Source organism: Felis catus, chromosome C1 (genome assembly GCF_018350175.1).
Source record: "Felis catus isolate Fca126 chromosome C1, F.catus_Fca126_mat1.0, whole genome shotgun sequence".
In the NCBI taxonomy this organism is placed as follows: domain Eukaryota; kingdom Metazoa; phylum Chordata; class Mammalia; order Carnivora; family Felidae; genus Felis; species Felis catus.
The window spans coordinates 174,325,579-174,347,906 of NC_058375.1; the positions used below are offsets into that span (position 1 = coordinate 174,325,579).

The following is a 22,328-nucleotide window of genomic DNA, read 5'->3' on the forward strand; positions in this document are numbered from 1 at the left end:
GTTTCTTAAGAATGCTTTAATTTGCATACAATTTCCTTAAAATTTCTTTAAAACAAATGATCAGTTATTCTTATAAAAGAGCTCATGAAAGTACTCTTTTTGTAAATGTAATGCTGGTGTAAATTTTCTTTTAGTTAAGCAGAAACCAACTCATCTTTTTTAAGTTGATAAGGATTAACTTTCCTCTTGTGTTTCCCTGTTTGCAGGGACTTCTGGAAAGTTCAGGCTAAGTTTCTTGCTAAATCACATCAATGAAATCAACCTCAATGGTAAATGTATTTGCAACTCCTTCTTCCCACACAGTTTTTGGCTTTTGTAAAAGACCTATATATATTTAATATAGTCTTTTAGTTTTTTAGAAATTGCATATTTGAAATTATGTATTTGTGGATCAATAATTTACATATGACTGATTTTTAAGTGTGAAACATACATAGTTTTCTCAGACTAGATAGGCTCATAGAACACTTTTTAAATATATAATTGAAGGCATTATAGTCATTTTGATTACATAGAATGTTCAGCATCTGTAACAAATACTCAAGTAACAATAGCTTAAACAACTTAGAATTTATTTCTCACTCATGTAATAGTTTAGGCATAAGAATCCAGATATGGTACCATGATTATATAATGGCCCAGACGCTGTATGTGTCACTGCTCTCCCTATCCCTTGCTATTGACAGAAGTGTGCAGGCAAACTGGTTCTCTGGGGGGGAAAACATCCCTGATTTGTGTATTTGCTGGTTCTTGTAGTGCAAATCTCCGTATTAGCCGATTTTAAACTATCAATGGCTTCACCACTGGCTTGCAAAATTCCCGAAAATTTAACAATCAGCTCTAATGAGTTTTGGCTCCAGCCCAGCTCTAGCTGTTGCCTTCATCCTTGTGGTCATGATGGCTCACTAGCAGTACCATATTCCAGTCAGAGGAAAAGGGCCCTTCTCTTAGGAATGTGATTTGATGTTGCCCACATCATTTCCTTTTCCATCCCACTAGCTGGAAGTTAATCACATGGATACACCTAACAGGATAGGGAATATCTTTATTCTGTGTAGGTGATTATGTGTTGGTTCTTATGAAACAAGGGAAGAAAGACATTTGATGAATAATAGTAGATTTTGCTACAGACATGCGTTAAAAATTAGTGACATATACTGATGATTAAGTTAATGTATGACAGCTGTTAATTTGAAGGTTTTTCCACTTCAACTAACAATGGAATGAGTAATAACCAAAGCATCTCATTAATATTAGTCAAAGAACAATGCAATGCTACATTAAAACAGTGACAAGAATCATTAAGATGTTTTCAGAAGTTAAATGTGATTTTTGTACTAATCCATTATTCATTACACATTTTTCACAAAGTGCCCTCATGGAGTTTTTAAAAAGTTAGTCAAAATCACATATTAATAGAATGGATTAAGAAAAAAGTTGAACTCGGAGAAATCTTTCCTACTTCCCAGCTGTCTGTTGCTGAAAGTAAAACAACGATGGCATTTGAGAATTTTATATTCCTAAGAGTTCAGATTAACGAATGAGTAATCGGAGAGGTTGTCTATAAATCATGGTTGAACAACTGGGCTGGGTTTGTTTATAAAGAAAAATAAATAAAGATGTCCATGACAACCAGTGCGTTCCACATAAGATCCTAGAGTTCATACTAAAAGAGCATCTTTAAATTATGCTGTTCAAACCCACAAATCAAAATGCCTCTCTTTGCTAATCAGCAATACTGTCTACAGTATGGTACATCACCCACTTCCTGTATAACACCACCAAAATTGTCTTTGTATTTTTTTCAGATGGTTAACTATAAAGTGAAGGGGTGGTTGCATTGATCTTCTTCCCTTAGAAAATTGCTACATGATTCCCAGTCACATCAGGTATTAGTTAATTTATACCTTTCAATTTTCCCCCAGCTTTAGTGAAGTATTATTGACAAAAGTATATATTCTTAAGATGTACAATGTGATGGTTTGGTATATACATATATATTGTGAAATTATTACCACAATCAAGTTAATTAAAATATCCATTACCTCCCATAGTTATTATTATTTTATTTTGGTATGGTGAGAACACTTAAGATCTACTCTCTTAGCAAATGTCAGTACAATACAGTACTATTAACTATGGTCGCCCGCCATGTTGTATATTAGATTTTCCAGAACTTATTCATCTTGTAGTTCTCTTTTAATTCTTTATTATTTTTAGAAAATCCCAGAAAAGGAGACTTTTTAACATATTTTTCTTTCTTGTTGTTGGATGAAGCCAAAAACAGAAGTCTTTTTAATATAAAGGATTTATTCTAGAATAATTTTTATATAGAGAAATCTGTTTTCTGTGTGTGAATTTTCTGTTTTCTTCGTTGTTTTACACCCTAAATCTATTATTTTTCCATCTTGAGCCATCAAAGTCTTGGGTACCATTTTTCCTTCTAAAAATCATTATCATTTAGGGGCACCTGGGTGGCTCAGTCAGTTAAGCACCGGACTTCGGCTCAGGTCATGATCTCACAGTTTGTGGGTTTGAGCCCCATGTTGGACTCTGTGCTGACAGCTCAGAGCCTGCAGCCTGCTTCAGATTCTGTGTCTCCCTCTCTCTCTGCCCCTTCTTGGCTCATACTCAGTCTCTCTCTCATTCTCTCACTCAAAAATGAACATTAAAAAAAATTAAAAATCATTATTTATCTTGCTTCAGGGACCTATTCTTTGCTTAGGTCCTAAGTATGTTCATATTTGTTAATTCATTTCAGCATACATTTATTAAATATGTAAGTATACAAAGTCTCGTAGAGAAACAACCTTTACATTCTGGAAGACACTATGGAGTCCAAAAATGTGTAGAAAGCTACAATGTCCTGTTCTCAAGGAATTTATAATCGAGGAGATAAATACATACATACTTAGAAAAGAAGAGCACATATGCAGAAATAGAAACTAGAGAGTATAGGAGCATAAAGAAGGGAGGGGTCATTTGGAGAACATTCTTAGTATATTTATTATGGGCACCATGAAGAGAGAATTGCAGTGGAAGTTGCTTAACCCTCAACATCTATATCACTCATTTTACTAATGTGTTTCCTGTAACAAAGAGACTGGAAAGGTAAAAACTACATTTCTCATAAGCCAACTAGTATCTCATTCAATTTTTTTTTTTAATTTTTTTTTCAACGTTTATTTATTTTTGGGACAGGGAGAGACAGAGCATGAACGGGGGAGGGGCAGAGAGAGAGGGAGACACAGAATGGGAAACAGGCTCCAGGCTCTGAGCCATCAGCCCAGAGCCTGACGCGGGGCTCGAACTCACGGACCGCGAGATCGTGACCTGGCTGAAGTCAGACGCTTAACCGACTGCACCACCCAGGCGCCCCCGTATCTCATTCAATTTTAAAAAATTTATTGATTTATTTTGAGAGAGAGTGTGAAAGCGATAGTGGGGGAGGGGCAGGGAGAGGGAGAGAGAGAGAGAATCCCAACAGGCTCCTGCTCTGTCAGTGCATAGCCCAGTGAAGGACTAGAACTCACGGAACTGTGAGATCATGACCTGAGCAGAAATCAAGAGTCAGATGCTTAACTGACTGAGCTACCCAAACACCGCAGAATTTATACAATTTAACTTTGACCAATGTTACGCTTGCATGCAAGATTTGGAAGACAACACTGAAATGGAGGGCCTGATTATGCTGTTTCTGCTGCCAAGCTCAGTCATGAAACAATTTTCCTTCCTCCTTGGGAGGGTTGGCCGAGATCCCAGGATCTTGCCACCCGCCTCAGTGGTGGGTATGTTTGAGAGATAGAGTATGAGGAATCAAATTTGTCATTTTAGCTGTCTCAGAGTGGTGCCAAAGCCTGCTGAGATGGTGCTGGCATCTTGATAGTTGCTATCTCCTGATTTTGGTAGTTCATTGTGGCACTGTGTATCTGGAACCAGTGGCTTCCACATCAAAAAGATGATTTATGGTCTTTTTTAATGGTGCTGGTTTGAGTATCAACCTGGAGCCCATTCCTTCAGCTGTCCTAAGAATGCTATAAGCCATTTAGTACACTGTAATAAATCCCTTTGGTTTTAAACTAGTTAGACAAACTTGTCTCTGCAACTGACCAACATGGTAATACTATAAACTCTTATGTCTCTGTTTTTATGGGAAAATATGATTGAGTAGAACATTCCAGACAGAATGAGTAGCTCAAGCAGAGGCAAAAAGTGTAATATTTGTGAAGGATTCCTCTTAGAACCAAGCAGCTGTAGCTAAAATGTTAGGGGCACTGTGGAGTTTTGGCTAGAAGTGCAATTTGGAGAAGACATGGTCACTAGACTGAGGAGACTTTTATTAGCTAGACAATGGGGAGTCAGTTAATTTGGGAATATTAATCTGGAAATGGGATATGGAACAGATTTGACGAAATGGAGACTGAAAAGGGCCTGATCCAGTATAAGGGTAAGGCAAATAGTGAGGATAAAAAGGATAGAATAATTATGAGAAAAATCTGATGAGACAATGCTGAGTGAGTTCTTATTTGCATTTTAATTGTGATGTTCCAGATAAATGTACTCTGAGCCTCCAACTTTGTTATCTGAATCATTGATGAGAACCTAATATGGATTTCAGTGCAGGCTTAGGAAATGCTAGATGCACAAGGTGGGAGACAGACTGGAGTGAGATAAAAGGCTATCAAGTGAAATGAACTAGTGAATGTAAAAAATGGTTTCCATAAGCAGGAACTCTAATTGGATTACATTGTTGGTTTCAGATAGAATTTATAGAAAATTAACCAATTTTCTATAAATAACCACTTATCCCAAGCAGGCTCTGCACTACCAGCATGGAGCCTGATGTGGGGCTGGAACTCACCAACCATGAGATCATGACCTGAGCTGAAATCAAGAACTGGACATTTAACCAACTAAGCCACCCAGGAGCCCCAACTTGTCTATTTAGTTATGAGTATACTTAAAGACCACTGGACTTAGAAAATATCAGTTCAGGGTGCCTGGGTGGCTCAGTTGGTTAAGTGTCCAACTTCAGCTTAGGTCATGATCTCGGTTTGTGGGTTCAAGCCCCGTGTTGGGCTCTGTGCTGCCAGCTCAGAGCCTGGAGCCTGCTTCAGATCTGTGTCTCCCTCTCTCTCTACCCCTCGCCTGCTTGTGCTCTGTCTCTCTCCCTCTCCCCAAAATAAATAAACATTAAAAAAAATTTAAAAAAAGAAAATATCAGTTCAGGTCCTGGTTTACTTTTTTGTATGTGATTTTAGACAAGTCACCCACCTGACTTCTCTAAGTCTGAATTTCTCTATCTGAAAAATGGGGATTCTAATACCTGCCTTAATGATTTGAAGGGCTTACTTTTAAGAATTATTTCATTTTGAAGAAACATCTTATTCAGTATTCTGTTCTAAACTGGATGAAACTGAGCTCTCATCAAATTTTACAATACATGGAGAATAACTTAAGTTGTGATGAGAAAGTCTCACCATAAATTTTTAAAAATCCTTAATTGAAGTAGAATAAGACAATGGGAGTGGAGTATTTTTTCTAGAAAATATTATTCTGGGGACAGTACTCTAGAAACAATAGTAATACATAATAGTTATTGAACACATATTAGAAGAAAATCACTGTTTTAAGTGCTTTATAGGTATTAATTCTTTGATCCTCAAGAAACCTATGAGATATTCAATGATAAAACAGGAATATTTGTTGAATGTTTAATGCAAACGCTGCCAATGGTCTTTCTGTTCAAATTCAGCCTACATTTAATGCAGAATGCTAATTCTTCTCCCATGTATGTTTATTACTTCTCTTTTTACCTTTAACACTCACTGAGAATCCTATTAAAATTACACCACTTAATTTCCCTGTGATTGAAAAAGAACACACATTTTGGTGTGATAGGTCAAAACTCTTATTTTGTAACTCAAAAACATCCAGTTTAAACTTTTTTTGCTTAAATTTCTCTCATAAAATATTGCTTGCCCTGTCCCAGTTTCACTTTTATTATTATTTTCCTGGTAGATCTTCCCCTTCTCACTTTCTATGTAACATTTCTTTTAAGTATGTGTTTGATAGAGTGCGTAAAGGATTTTTTCTAATTCTTTCAGACAGAGTTTGTTTTAATGGGTGATATATTCAAGATATATGTTGAAATTACTAATTTTTATTTTCCAACTTGTCTGTTTTCTGTTAACCAGGCATTTCTTTGTTTTTTATTCTTTCTCTTCTTGTACCTCCTGTTTGCTCACATTTATTTTTATATTTGACTTTCAGCCATTTTAACCATAATGGTCCAAGAACTGGTTTTATTTAAATGTAGCTTGCTGTGGTTTATAGTGCTTTCTAGAGTGTTTATCAGTTTTTAAAGTTTTGTGACCATTTTCTATTCAAATATTGCCTCTATTTCATTATTCCTCTCCTCTCCCTTATGGACTCCAAATACCTATTATGGACCCTTTCACTATGACTCCTATATATTTCTATATTTCTCTTATTTTCCATTTTTTATCTCATTGTGCTTCAGGCTTCAGATCAGATATTTTTTTGAGCTACATTCCAGTTTACTGCCTCTCTCTTTAGAACTTTCTGATTCTTAGAAAACTTACATATTTTGAATATTTTCACTTTTCGGTTCTAAAATTATTATTTGATTAGTTTAGTTTTGATTCTTGGCTAAAATCCTTTATTTTGTCATTTAATATCTGTGCATATTATTCTCTGCTATTTTGAAATTATTTTATCAAAATTCTATTATCTGGATCTCTGGTAGGTCTGTTTCTATTGGCTGTTTTTTTCATTTCATTTTCAGGTAATTCTTTTCTTTCTTTTTTGCCCATTCTTTTTTTTTTTTTTTCTATTGAGTACCATATATTATATATGAAAACTCTTAGGTGTGATATTATGCTTTTATTTTTATTTCTTTTTAATTTTTAAAATTTATTATTATTATTATTATTATTATTATTATTTTAGAGAGACACAGAGCAAATGAGAAGGGGAGAGGGGCAAAGGGATATAGAGAAAGTCTTAAACAGGCTCCATACTCAGCATGGAGCCTAACTCAGGGCTTGGTCATCACCTGAGCTGAAACCGAGTTAGACTCTCAACCGACTGAGCTGCCCAGGCACCCCTATGTGATATTGTTTTTAGTTTACATTATCTTTTTCCAGAGAGCATTTTCTTTTGCTTCTCTTAGGTAAATTGTAGCTGGTGCAGCTTTATCCAAGTAGACTTTTAGCTGATTCAAAGTTGGTCTTGAATCTCTGTTAAGAGCCAGTTTATTTCTCACATTTACTCCTATAGTGGAATGTATCCCTCTGGGAATATAAACTAAATACTCAGGGTCTACAATAGGATCCTTCTGTCTTGGTTGATCCTGGGATCTAATTTTTGTCTTTAGCATTATGAAATGGCCAAAGAATTTTTCTCAGCTTCTTAGCCTCTCAGCTGTACTTTCTGTTTTTCTCTCCCTTCTCAGATACTGTTATAGAACTAACAAATGCCTCCAGGAGATATTCATCAAATCTTTTGTTGCCCATTAATCCTCTCAGCCATTATGTGCTTTTGGGTGGAGAAGAAGAAGGAAATTAAAGATCTGGATTCCTTGCTATCCTGGAGAGGGTAAAACCTTTTGAGGTTCTTCTAGTTTTATACTTATCTAAGCTTTAATTTTACTACTCAGGAATTATGGTGTAAATGGTGGTTTGCTCTAAAAATACGATCTCTTGAGAAATTTGGGATGCTAGGTTACAGTTCCTTCTGCTCTGGATTCTTATAACCATATGAGGGAGCAATCTATGCATAAGGGTTTCTATTATCCCAATTCACTGCCAGAGCTTAACCTAGAGTTTAGGTTATTAGGCTCATTCTTAGAGGCTCATCAATACTTAAATTCCAGTTGATTCCTTTCTGATTTCCCCTTCCTTGCTCACTTGTTCAAATCTTACCATGTTAAGACAAGGAAAAAGTTCTTATGTCCTCACTTATTCTTCCTATTTTGTATATAATGGGTTCTATGTATGTTCTATGTTTACATATACTTTCATTCTTGATATTTAAAGTCAGGTTTTTGAAGTTACTAACAATATGCAAACAATGCCTTCCTCTCTCTAACATCTGTTATTTTAACTGGAACCCAGAACTTTCAAAATTGCGTATGCTATAGTTTTATAAAAGTCAGCTTAGGGGGAATAGTGGTCCACTGTTTGTGAGACACTGTACTTTCCCAATCCATGGATTATTTTCCCTTGAATGAAGGATATCAAACTTGTTACTAAATTGTTTTTGTTTTGTCATTTGGCAGTTTTGGCAATAAAATGGTACCTGAAGTCAGCTGCTAAAGATTCTGAAGATGACTCCTAGGAGCAAGTAAAGATGCCTGCAGAGCCTTATTTCTTTGTGGCCTCTTCAGCACTCTCCAGGATCTCTGGTAAGCTTCTATTGGATTGAACTCTGCTTATTTTGCAAATTGAGCTCCTTGATTTTGTTTGTTCTAATACTTCTAGATAGGAAATTGTGGTATGAGAGAGTCCAGATTTTTCATGGTGAGATTTAGTGGGCCACGTTTTTGGGTGTGTGGCCAATCTCGTCTACGAGGTAAATGCCTTTGGGAGGTCCTTCCAGGTCTTTGGAACTGTGCACAGACAGCCAGAAACAGTAAATCTGGTTGAATTTGGCAGTATTCTTTCAAGGGAAAATAATGGGTGTGCGTCAGTTAAAATAAAGCAAGATGGCAGCTGTTAGGGGACTCACAAGGGGACTTCAGGTAAGTCCACAGCATAAACTACTTGGGGACTTGAGGAAATAAGTTAAGAAATTCATACTTTTTAGACCAATATCTCATCAAAACCTAGGCAGGCACAAGTCAGACTATTAAAAGCCATTATGGTGTCTGTCACTACAAAGAAATCCAAAAGGAATAACAGATCTACTGCTAATGGGAATCTTGGAAGCCAAAGCTGAAAAATTGGTGGGCACTGGTTGAGCACTTGACTACTGATAGAGGGCTTGTCATCTAACTCTATGACTGCCGTGCTAGGATACATTGATTACAATATAGATTAGATTGACACTAAGTCACCCACCAGACTCAAGAAAATGTCTATGCAACAAAGCACACTGTAAACCACTACAAAGTCACCAACCCAGAAGCACATTGCTCTTAGGTATTAATTTGGCTCCAAGAGGCACAAGGCTCACCTAAAGAAAGGGGCTCCTTAAATTTGAAAGAATTAAGTGTTCTTCCTTCTGGCACACCTGCTAATTTTGTGCCTAAGAGCTGTAATCCTGGAAGCTGTAGATATCTACAAAAAATGGAAAAATCTTACTAAGACAACCTAGAATGGTAATTATAGAGAATATTCCAATTAGATCAGATCATTCATTTAAGAAGAGCTCTTTATAGTAAAGCATCCCAAATCAAACAAACACAATGGAATACCTATTTTAATCGGCAGGCAGAGGCTCCAAAAAAGCTTCAAGATTCCAAAATAGCTTCATTGAAAGCTTCACTGCAAAAGGTTAGTGAAGAGGACACAACAGGTATCCAAAAGAAAAGACTGTAAGACTGACATGTCTCCCATTACACCCCTCCATCCTTGTTTGCCTGAATATTTACAGTCTACTCATCTGAATTGTCTTTCCACTTGGAAGAGGTTGAAGACTGTAAACAAAAAGTCTGCCAAGTTAGTGGCCTTACAGATACCCTCATATCCACCTTCAAAAGGACTCTTATATGAACCCCTTGCAGGGTTGATGCCACTCAGAAATTCTCCAGTAACTGCCAGTTAATTCTTTAAATAGCCAAGGAGAAATTAAAATTAATAGAAAACTTAGCCAAATTCTAGTAGATACTGGAGCTACACTTTGTATGTTAAACTCTACTTGCTCCAGAGTCTGAAGATGGGACCCTGGGAAAACTGTCAGAATCCAGAAAAGAATGAGAATTCTTACCAGAGTCATCTATCCCAGATCTCTGTCTATAGTGTCCAATTCAGGGAGGAAAGTGACATTTCACCTTGTCTCTCCCTTTCCAAATCTATACCCATTGGTTGCCAATTCATTCCTTCCCATAAATAGCTGTTACCCTCTTTATTGCCTAATTTTGTGTCCTAAGAACTTGGCTTGACAGCCATCAGGTCAGGGGCCCCAAAATCTCATCAGACAGAAATGTGGGTTGTACCCCATTTGCTGCTAGACATGGCTGGGCAGAAGTGTGGGTGGCACTGCAGTTGCAGTGGGGGTCCTACCAACTATTACTAGGTCTTACAAAATTGTCTCAATGTTTCTTTTAACTATCTTTGGGAGTGGCTTTGGATCTTGGGAGGGTAATATCTTTTGTACCCCTTTGACGCCTTTTCGGACCATGAGGTTGTTCAGTACTGCCAGAAATATTTATAGTTTGTCCCTGCTGAAACCTGACAAGATATTGAAATATGTTTTTAGAGTAGCTCTATGGTCAGAAGTTGACCTTATTGGAAGCCAATATTCAGAGCCTGATAGGAACTTTTAAAATGCCTTCATCCCTAAGCTAAATGTATCCAGAGGGGGGTGGGGTGGGGAGACATTCCAAAGACAAAGCTCTAAATCTAGGACATAAGGACCTTTTGATTTCATCTTAGTTGAAGATTTTCTTTCTCATCTAAAGTAGCAAATTGAAGAAAATGTAGTTGGATGGGTAGATTAATCCCTTCATGTCAATTGGGTTGCTACCCAAGTCTTGGAGGAATTAAAAACAACTCTCCTTGTCTTATATTGAGTCTTTTCTTTTAAAGATAAAATACAGCTCTGGATTTGCAACTCAAATGCAACTCAAAACCCACTATCCTTTTTGCCAATCATAAAACCTCCCCTATTCATGTCAAAAAGCTTGTAGTTATTATAAAAATTCTGGCCTTAGGAAACAAAAGTCCTTCTTGGAAGAACTTGGGTCCCTGTGCCTTTGAGATGTAAATGTTCTACCTGGCCTTCTCTAGGAACTTTCATCAAGGCCATCTCTTTGAAATGCAGACTTAGGAGGTAATCCTTATCAGAAGGAAACAAGGGGGAAAAGGAAGTTTGGAAATTAGGTGTAAACCTTAATCTTCTCCACAAATATTAGTTCAAGCCATCTGACAGGTATTCTTATTTCATCTGTTAGAAACACAATTTAAATTCAGCAATTGTTCTTTTATAAACTACTGAGTTTTGCTTTATCATACCTGTCTCATAACTAAAATTTTAAAACAAAAGGTAAAGATCTCTGTTTACCTCTGTCTGTATGATGATGTATATCTATGTATGCATGTTGTAAATGTGTTATTTTTTTTTTATACCTTGAGATGGTATTGTCCGAATCAATTTGTGAAGAGCTCTATTTAGTTGGCTTAAACATTTAGGGGTGGCTGGGTGGCTCAGTCGGTTATGCATCCAGATTCTTGATATGGGCTCAGGGGTGATCTCTCGATTATGATCTCTCTGTCAAGAGATCCTGGAGCCCTGCATCTGGCTCCAGGCTGAGCATGGAGCCTGCTTGGGATTCTCTCTCTCCCTCTCTCTGCTTCTCCCCCAATTACATATGTTCTCTCTCAAAATAAATAAAACAAAAACAACAACAAAAAAAGAAAATCAAGAATTTATATAAATCAAGTATATGCTCAGAAATACAGAAATTAACCTAAATATTTTTCAAGTTCTCATGATTTAAGATAATATTCAATAACTAGTTTAAGGTTGTTGGTTTAACTAAAACAGGCATTATTCTGCATTATCAGCAGTACATATAATGCTTTTATTCTACCTATGTTTACTAAAAGTCAAATAAGCTCATGTTACCTCTGTTACAGAATTTGTCAGCAAGCAAGATAATTTAAGACGGTTAGCTGTTTAATGTCTCAAGAAATTTTCATGAGTAATCTAGACATAATTGTTAAGGAAAAGAAAATTAAATAGATGTTAGTAAAAGCTTATAAATGAACTTTTCAACAATAAAAATGTCAATTCAAATGTGAATTATTTGATTCTTTGTTTTTCCTACTCCCACTTGAAGACAGTGCATGTAAAAGTCCTTACTGAAGTTTGGATGATTGGAAGAGGCAAGATTAGGAGTAAATCTTCAATTAAGTAGAGTGCTTAGCGTGTGGTATTCTGAAATAAATAGTATAGCTATAGTCACAATGATCATGTCAGTCATTTACTGGGTCCTTGCTTTGTTTCCTAAATGCCCAAAGTGTTTTGTGAATCTATGATTTCCTCAACAGTCCTATGAAGTTAAAATAGTTACAGGTGAAAATAAATCTTTGAGAGAGACAAGTAACTTGCTCAACTCACCAGTGACTCTGAGGTCTGAGCTCAGGTTTGCCTGACTCTAAAACTCTGTGCACTTTGTATGTTATGCATGCATTTTTAGTTAATTAGACTTTATTTTATTCCTATCAAAATAATAGTGGTAGTATGGAGCATTATCTGGAAAAGACAATTCAATGTATAAAATAATGATGTTCAAATGAAATTTTACCTTGCACTTGATGAAATGATTTATGAGCTGTTGCAATGCTTTATTTCATGTGTGTGTGTTTGGGGAGTGCATGTGTATGCATTTATTTCATGTTCTAGACTTAAAGTTTTTGAAGGCAGGATTTTCTTTTTTCCTTTTGTATTTGTTACTGTATTTGTCATGGTACAATGTAAACAAATTCTTGGTGCCTATTCAGTTCTTACCAGACGATAAGGGATAACTGTACAAACACTGTTTTACAAAATTTTATCTGGAACCAGCTTTGCTAGCTACCATGGCCCCTAAGTTGAAATAAGGGTGGTGTGTGTGTGTGTGTGTGTGTGTGTGTGTGTATGTATGTGTGTGTATATGTATATATATACACATATATATGTGTGTGTGTATATATATACACACACACATATATATGTATATGTATACACACACACATATATATACGTGTGTGTGTGTGTATATATATATATATATCTATATCTTTTGTTTTCTTTTCATATCTGTAGACCAGCACAGTGAGATTTATCTCTGAACAGTGATCAAGGAGATTTCTACCTACTTTTTTTTCAAGAAGCAAATTTATTTTATGGTAAAATGGTATAGTACAGAAACATAATATCAAAATATAAATTCAGGAACTGCATTTGAATAAATGCCAGAGTGATAGAAGAAAGAATGCTGGAATCAGATAGACCTAGGGACAGCAACAATAACAGTATTAATAACAACAGTGATTAATAGAGCAATGACTGTGAAACTGTACTAATATTCCTCATGCAATCCTTACAACTCAAGGTACATTTCATTACACTTTTCTTTGCTGAGGAGGAAACTGAGGTTTAGAGAGGGTAAGTCTGTTATCCAGCCTCACACAGGTAGTAATGAACAGAATCAGGATTATGTCATAGGTCTATCTTAATTCAAAAGAATCTATTTACTATTAGGTTTATAATGCCTCTCAAATGTAGTCTGCACCAATGCTGTTTTTGTTTTTTTTAAATAATTTCCTTGTGTTTAAATGTAAACAACCGTCTTCACACAGTAAAATGATTGTATGCAATCTGACTGGCTCATAATCATCATAAACTCACTGCTTTTAAGTTGTACCCTAGACTTCCGATTATCAGTATATTGCTAGAGAATTTTAACAGTCAAATATACTTAACAATAATGCATGTTTTAGATATTAGAAATAAAAGTCTAAAATAATTCCAAGCATTAAGTCTCTATAACTTAATTTTTCAGTGGACAGAAAAGGAATGTATATTTAGTACTTGATACTATCTAATTTCATCCAGGTCTCTTTTTGCTGCTACATCCTCTGGGTAAATAATTTGACCTTCCCCTTGAACTTCGATTTTTTTTTTGTCATGTATTTTTAGGTTTCTGAATTAACAGGAAAAAAATTAGCACCATTTTCTCTTCTCCACAAACCTCATTTTGTTCACATTTCCTCTTCTTCCAGCCATCTCCCTAGGCAACAAAGCAAACATAGGAAAACTTTTTATTTTCAAAAAATTAAGAAATTTAGATAAATGTTGAAGAAAAAAATGAAGATTGTCTTTTCAGATGCTTATGTAACTAGGAAAAAAAGCAAAAATGTTTCTCACTTACATTCTGACATTTATATGCCAGCTGTTGCCTGTCTCGGAGCTCTGTGTGTAATACTGACCCAGAAAAGCAATGAACCTTTGATCTTGAGTATCTCTTCATTACACCTCTCTTTATCTTCCTTGTTTTTTCTTTCTGTGAAACCATATACACTGTCAGTATGAAGTCATTTCACATGTTCAAAGTAAACAAAACTGCTCATTTTGGTCAAACATCTCTCAGAAGTTTCTTCCAGGAAACTCCAAGCCAGATAAAAAAAAAAAAAAACTTTATGTGATTTTTCAAATCATGATCTCAATATGTTTGCAAGTGATTTGTTTTTCATACTTACTAAAATATCTACTGTAACTCAAGAAATCTCCGTTATGCTTTAAAAAAAAGAGAAAAAGAAAGAAAAATATACCAATGAAATCTGTTAAATGAAGTACCAGTTCTGGATGAAACCAATAGTCAGAAGTTCCTGTTAGATTTAGTTTGGAGAGCATGTTTATTGGGGCTGGGTATGTGGCCAGGGCATCTGGAGTCATCAGAAAAAGCTTCTGTAATATCTGCTCAAATTACAGCAATATTTTTTTCATGGGGAGCTATTTCTTTGACCCTTGTATGCTATTAGAAAACTTTAGTTATTTCAGGGGCGCCTGGGTGGCGCAGTCAGTTAAGCGTCCGACTTCAGCCAGGTCACGATCTAGCGGTCCGCGAGTTCGAGCCCCGCGTCAGGCTCTGGGCTGATGGCTCAGAGCCTGGAGCCTGTTTCCGATTCTGTGTCTCCCTCTCTCTCTGCCCCTCCCCCGTTCATGCTCTGTCTCTCTCTGTCCCAAAAATAAATAAACGTTGAAAAATTAAAAAAAAAAAAAAAGAAAACTTTAGTTATTTCAAACCAAAGTTGACAAAAAGAAGTCAGGAAAACACCAAGGTAATGGTTCCTTTTTTACAGTAGGATAGTGGCCCACATAAAAAAAATCAGTATAAAAATAATAAAAATCCAAAAGCTATTATTAGAGTCACATTAGGATCTTTAAAAATCAATGGGATGAATCCATAATTTCATCACACACCATATTTTCCACCCCAAAAAACTAATAAAGCCACAATGTAATTATCTTATGAAATGAGCATCCCGTCTATAGTCAGATCACATCTTACTCACATCCAAGGCTGGCAGGTAACTCTCCCATTATACTTATGTTTCTCACTTACAGCACAGATTTCTAAGCTGCCATGACCACCACAGACCACATTATTACACCTGGACTAATACTTGAGATGACTGCTATTTAATGAGTACCTACTATGCTGTTAGGCTCTCTGCTAGGTGGTTTATAATCATTTCTAATTTGCCTTCGACATTTAGTATTGTTTTTCTAGTGTGTAGGCGAGAAAATTAAAACCTGAGATGGTTCAGTAGTTTACCAAAAATATATAGCTATGGAATGAAAATCCTGGGATTGAAATACAAATCTCATCCCCAAATCTAGGGTATTTTTACTACAACTTACTGTTTACAGAAGCAATTAACAGAATGAAAGAATCACTATGGGGTGGGACAGGTGGAAATGGCCTTATTTCATGCTCCATATATGGCATTCATTTTTGGTAATTCATTATGGGACAGTCGTTTCTTTTATAATTATCAACTCATAATATTACTACCCAGTTTTTGGTTTCTGTGACTGACAGGTTTGAGAAACATGTTTGAGAAAACAATAGCTTATCCAGTTTAAATATGTTTGAATATATTGAATTTATAGTACTTGTAGGATATCCAATATACCTTTTTTTTTTTAAGTTTTTAGTTATTTTGAGAAAGAGAGAAAGTGCAAGCAGGGGAGGGGCAGAGAGGAGAGAGTGAGAATCCCAAGCAGGCTCCAGACTATTAGTGCAAAGCCTAATGTGGGGGTCAAACTCACAAACTGTGAGATCATGCCCTGAGCTGAAGTCAAATGCTTAACCGACTGACCCACCCAGGTGCCCCCCTAGTTTACCTTTTTTAATCCAGTGGCAAGGAAACTCTGCAAATAAACAACAACCAGGTGCACAGGGGACAGTACCTTTTCACCGTATTTTCTATGTAAACACAGAAATCCTATGGTGGCTTAAAAAAATATATATATATATCCTTATATATATATGTATATATATATATATATATACCCTTATATATAAGGGTATATATATATATATATATACATATATCCTTTGAATATCAGAGTTAATCACTGTAAAGGAACAAACTTAATCATTTTTCATAGCTGCCAGCTGGAATCTTAACTGGAAATTCTGCAGGAATACCTGTTAATGCTTCCAGTTGTTTATGACCTAAAAAAAATTGCTGGATCATTCATTCTTAAAAGATTATTATTATAACTGTATTGTTTTAGTATTAAGGTACATTTCCTATTTCTTGTGATTTATGACTCTACCCTTTATGAATGGTAGCCATCTTCCACAGACAACTGTGCAATGAAAGGATTAAAAAGTAGCTATCCTGTATTACGTAGAGTAGCTTTCATCTGTGTTAAGAATTCCTTTTTTTTTCCTTTGTAATTATCTTACCTGCTTCTATATCGCTGTGTAATGGACTGCTGTTTTCCCACTCATGGTTGGCATTATACAAGACAATTATCTAGTTTACAGTTACTTATTTGAAAAAAGACAAGGCACATTACACATATGTAAAGTTATGTGGCTGTAAATATCAAAAATTTTAAATGTAGAGATCTGGTTTTTATAGTTGTAAATAAGAGACATCTGGATATTTACCTTTGACTGCTTTTATAATTCACTTTGAAAAAATAGATTTTAACAGGATTTCTTTTGACTATAATAGAAATGTGAACTGGAATTGTATTTTCTTGAATTACCAACAAGTAGAGCACAGACTACATAGTTCTACAAATAGTCTTTAAACACTGATTAAACACAAGTAAGCAAACAATTTTTACTTTCACTGTATTAAAGCATGTATATAGACTAGATTTTTTAGCTTATATTTTAATATGGCATAAAATGTAGATATACAAATATTGTTTTTAAATGTTAGAGCCTTTTCAATTTTAGGGAAGACCAATTTTATCCTATTTAAAATAAATTTTTGACCCTTTGTACTAAAAAATTTTAACTTTTCCAATTTAAATAAATTTTCCTCTTCATTCACCAGACAAATACATATCCAGTCATCAACTTTCATACTGACTCACAACATGATTTCCTTAACAAGTTCATTGGGAGGTCATTGATGTTTTGCTTTCCAAGTATTTCAGTCTCATTGGGTATTGTATATTGTAACAGAAATTTAATGTGAGATGATGAAGACTTTGCATAAAACTACAGGCAATTTTACATGGCAGAAAATATACATTACAGTTAATACAGTGGCTTAATGGTTTCCATTTTTCATTCTGTACGTTAAATGTGAAATGTCATTTCGGGCGGTGTTTCTAAAACATTCTCTTAAAAACAGACTATCTGGAGAGTACACATGATATGAAATATTCAAAATGAAATGATCAGTGAATGACTTTTGATTGAGAGACTGTCCCAGTAGCAGAATGTCTGTGTGGTTTGTAGAACATAACACTTCATTAGCATCCTTCTGTAGTAAATGAACTCAGTCCTCCCAAGATTTACCTTGAAAAATAGAAAGCATTTGGTTTGCATATTTTCCAGGTCACAGGCGCCTTTAAGTTTCTCACAGTGCCATTCCCATACATACGTTTTATCATCTTATGTACAATGGCAAAGATTTCCAGACCACCTGAAGCCTGCAGATCATAATGATGAATATTTGTATGCCTGACCAGGGGAACAGACATCATCTTGGGGGTACTTACGGCTTTTGTACCTATGAATTACATTTAGGAACAGCAACACTATTATCATAACACAGTAGTTTCAGCTACAAAAGGCGGAAAAGTCTCCTGAAAAATAGAAGCAAACTGAAGGCACTTTCTTCTGCATAAGATTGGCCATATTCAGCTTCATCTTTTACTTCCTTATGCCAATCTTATGGAAACATAGAAAAAGATTGCCTGTTTGTAGAATGCATGATAGGCTTTCTAGGTTATTTTATGATAGTGTACTTTTAGATATATCACCCTACTAAGACCAATTGAGCTATGTTTTTATCTTAGAAAGACAAAAAAGGAAAAGTAAGCATAGTGCCATCAAATAACAAAATAATTTGTATTTAAATTAAAAAACACATTGAAATGAGAAAATAAAAAATAATTTTTAGTATTCTTGTAAAATTCTATCTTATTTTAGTAAAAGAACACCTAACGTGAGATCTACTCTCTTAACAAAAATTTTAATTGTACAATACAGCATTGTAGACTAGAGGTACCATGTTGTAAAAAAATCTTTGGAGGTCATTCATCTAACATGAAAATATGCTGTTGATTAGTAACTCCTCCATTTTCTCTTCCCCCAGCCCCTTGCAACCACCATTCCATTCATTGATACTATGAATTTGACTATTTTTGAGCTCATTTCTAAAACTCCATCCAAAATTGCAATTAAAAAATTTAAAAGCAATGTAAGTATATTTTGAAATGATATGAAGTTATGTTAATAAGATTAGTTCCTGATGCTATTTTCAAGCATTATTGTTTCTAGCATTATTTTAAGGAACCAGATGTCTCAATTTAAATGTCTATATCACCCTGTAGGTTATGAAGATCAAAACTTCAGCTGATAACTACTTCCCTAAATTAGCTAAGGTGATTTTTCCAGTGCTAACTAAAGGCATAAAATGTACCAATGAATGAAGTATGAATCCAGCTTTCAGAAAACTTACTCTTTTTATATTTAGGTAAAATATGCATATATTAGTAATTAGTAAAGTACAAAAGAGGAAATCCACTACTTTCTCTTCTTTCTTTTGAGATACATCTATGAGGTAAGGTGTGTTAAACTGGGAAAATACAAAATAAAAGAAATGTGACATGATGTATGTGTGTGTGGTAATATGTGAGCTACATTATATTTGGAATTGTTTATTGGTTAAAAATCAGATGAAAATAGAATTTCAATATATTATAAAACACTAAGTGTAAGTCATTATTTAATGTTAAGTGCATCAGCTACTCAACCTAGTGCTTTCTAGGTCCTTCACTGATGTGTTTGGTCAGTCTTCAGGGGATCTGTAAACTTCTTGAAGTTTTAATAAAAACTGTGGTGTGTCTGTGTATCATGTAGTTTTCAGGAGAAAAAAAAGTCTTTAGTTTTCATCAGCTTGTAAAAAAGTATCCAGGACCCAGAAAAGGTAAAGGGTTGGTTACTACATTGTCCTGATTATTCGATGTAAATTTGAAAAATAAATAAATCGAAAACATTGATGTGATTATTTATTTCCAGAGAGCATGAAATAAGACTTAGTATTTTTTGCTGGAATGGAATTAATGAAATGTTCAACATAGAAAACAAATATTAGTCCAGGGTAATGTGAAAAGAAAATTTTCCATGAACCTAATAACTCAAAGAAAAGAAATATGACTGTAAGTTGAAGATGATGAAATTCATTTAAAGCATGCTCTCTAGTGGGAAGAGCCTCATTAAGAGTGAACATATTTTGGGACACCTGGGTGGCTCAGTCAGTTGGGCATCCGACTTCAGCTCAGGTCATGATCTCGCGGTTTGTGAGTTCGAGCCCCGCGTTGAGCTCTGTGCTGACAGCTGGGAGTCTGGAGCCTGCTTCAGATTCTATGTCTCCCTCTCTCTCTGCCCCTTCCCCTACTCACGCTCTATCTCCCTCTGTCTCTCAGAAATTTTCACAATATTTCATACCATCTCTATTTCTATTGGAATTAGTGTTTTCCTCTTAGTTTAATTAATGTCATGCTAATTTGTTAAACAACCAGTATCATCAGGAACATATTTTCAGTTTGAAATTGGTCGTGGTGATTAATCGGGTAGAGATTGGCCTTTATTTGTTAAATTATTGAAATATGTGAATAAAACTGGTTTTTTAAAAGTTGAGAGATATTATGGCTGCTAGATATGCTATAGGATGCCCAGTTAAATGTGAATTTCAAATAAATGATGAATAATTTGTAATATAACTGTATTCCAAATATTGTATAGGACATACTTATACTAAAAAATTATTTGCTGTTTATCTGAAATTGAAATATACCTATTATACTATATTTTTATTTGCTAAATCTAATAACCCTGCATACATATTAAATGCTAAAAATTATTTCAGAGGCAATAGAATATCATTTTATTGCATTATAACTTGAACACTATAAGGAAAAAATTCCCTTGAGAATCAATATTCCCATATCAAAAACAAAAAAAGGAAATGCTTTCTGTATGTCCATAACTGCTAATAAATATACACAATAAATCAGAAGTCACAACAAATTTAAATTTTAAATAAATGTATTATTATGTTTGGTAAAGGAAGAAATCAAATATTACATTTCATAGGACTCTATATCTTTTATAAGGTAAAAAGATGCCCTCTCAAAATGAAATACATTTCCAGTATTGGAACTGATGTTTCCAGAAATGTTTGTAGTAGATAGAATGTAAGAAACAATAGATAGTGTTGGAATACCTCAACATTACTAAATATGGATTTACTGTGTTTATGTTTAAATTAGTAGTCATAGAAGTATCTTCATGTATGTAAAGAAAGGGAGGAAAACACGTTGGAAGAGGAGAATGTTGAAAGGTACTTGAAAACTGAGGGAGGGAGAAATAAAGGAGCAAAAGATAATCTTGGCAGTGAAAGAATAAGGGAAAGTGAAAATTAGACTTAAAGAGTAGCAAAGAGGGAGCACCTGGGTGTCTCAGCTGAGCATCCAACTTTAGCTCAGGTCATGCTCTCATGGTTTGTGAGCCTCACATGGGCTTTGCATTGACAGCACAGAGCCTGCTTTGGATGTTGTCTTCCTCTCTCTGCCCTCCTCTGCTCACAAACTCCCATTCTCTCTCTCTCTCTCTCTCAAAAATAAATAAACATTTAATAAAATTAAAAAAAAAGAGCAGCAAAGAGTTAAATTACCAAGCTGGGTTGAAAATATTCTATTTGGAAGGAAAAAGTAATATAATTAATAGAGTTTCCCAAGGCTAAAAAGCCAGTTGAGAAAGGCAGGCAGTGGGGTGGGGGAGGGGAGGAGGCACTATTCTTGCAAATTCCAGATGACTTGTGTAAGATAGCAACACAATGAGTATTTGCAAATCTTACAGTTGAGGATATAGTTGTTGGGAGGTAGGTTTGAGTGAGTAATGTGATGAGCTGAATGTATCATATGCACAGTGTTATTTGTTAGAAATAGTTTATGGAGAGTATGTGATTATTATGGTCAATTAGTGGTTGCTATGTGTGTATACCAAATAAGATTGTTTATGGGATAATAGGATACGAAACTTGTCTAAACTGCATGCTTGGCTCAATCTCTTGCACCTTGTTTGGGTGCAGGAAGGTGTGAAGAAGTTTCACTCATTTATACACTTATTATTTGTAGAAGAGGAACCCTATCTTGTGACCCAAAGTCATAGTTGAATGAATGAATGAGTGAATGAATGAATGAATGAAAAGAAACCCAGAGGTGTTCACAAATATTGTACCAAAGCAACTCCATTTCCTAAATAATTGCAGTTTCCTCCTATATTTAAGAGTAGAGGTTAAACTACTGCTTCAGTGAGGGAAATTAGTTTTTTTTAAAAAGAAAAGAGAAAGCCTCTGCCTTTTTAATATCATTTTCATGATTCAATATCAATATTCATTAATAGAGATGGAGTTATATAAACCAAACACATTTTCAGTGTAGCCAGAGCATTACCCATGATGAAGCAGGCATGTGGGAACCCATGCTGAGGTAATTATAAAGAAAATATGTCATTTAGGGTAATATGTTCTTGAGGAGCTCATAATACTTCGAAGACTTTGAAAACAAATACCCTTCCACTCAGGTTCCCAGAGCTATCCAGCTGGTTGTAGATCAGGTAGTTGTAACGAGCGCTCATTTAAATTAGTTGCTTTAAAATATATTACCTTTTTTAGAAGCTATCTTTAGTAGGAGTGCCTCAATTCTAATTTAATTCATTTATAACTAAAACTGATTTACAAAGAAAAAGCAAATAAAGACACAAGGAAATATCATTTTATGCCCTCTGGATGTGGAAAATTCAAGAAGTCTGATAATATCAAATGTTGGAGAGTATATGGATCAAAATTTCTGTTGCGAGTCAAAATTTGTCCAACTATTTTCAAAACAAT

At 35.0% G+C, this 22,328-nt stretch overlaps 1 long non-coding RNA gene across 2 annotated transcripts in view; it reads left to right on the plus strand.

The window, feature by feature from the left end:
• The window catches only part of LOC102901483, a 239,111-nt gene that overhangs the window by 55,476 nt on the left and 161,307 nt on the right, over positions 1-22,328 (plus strand). The window contains exons 3-6 of one of the 2 annotated variants that reach the window (XR_006583417.1): positions 207-269; positions 1,809-1,889; positions 7,478-7,620; positions 8,303-8,428. This is a non-coding gene — a long non-coding RNA (uncharacterized LOC102901483). Of the gene's footprint in view, positions 1-206; positions 270-1,808; positions 1,890-7,477; positions 7,621-8,302; positions 11,579-22,328 lie in introns of those variants that run through there. The other variant, XR_006583416.1, reaches the window with a different exon arrangement.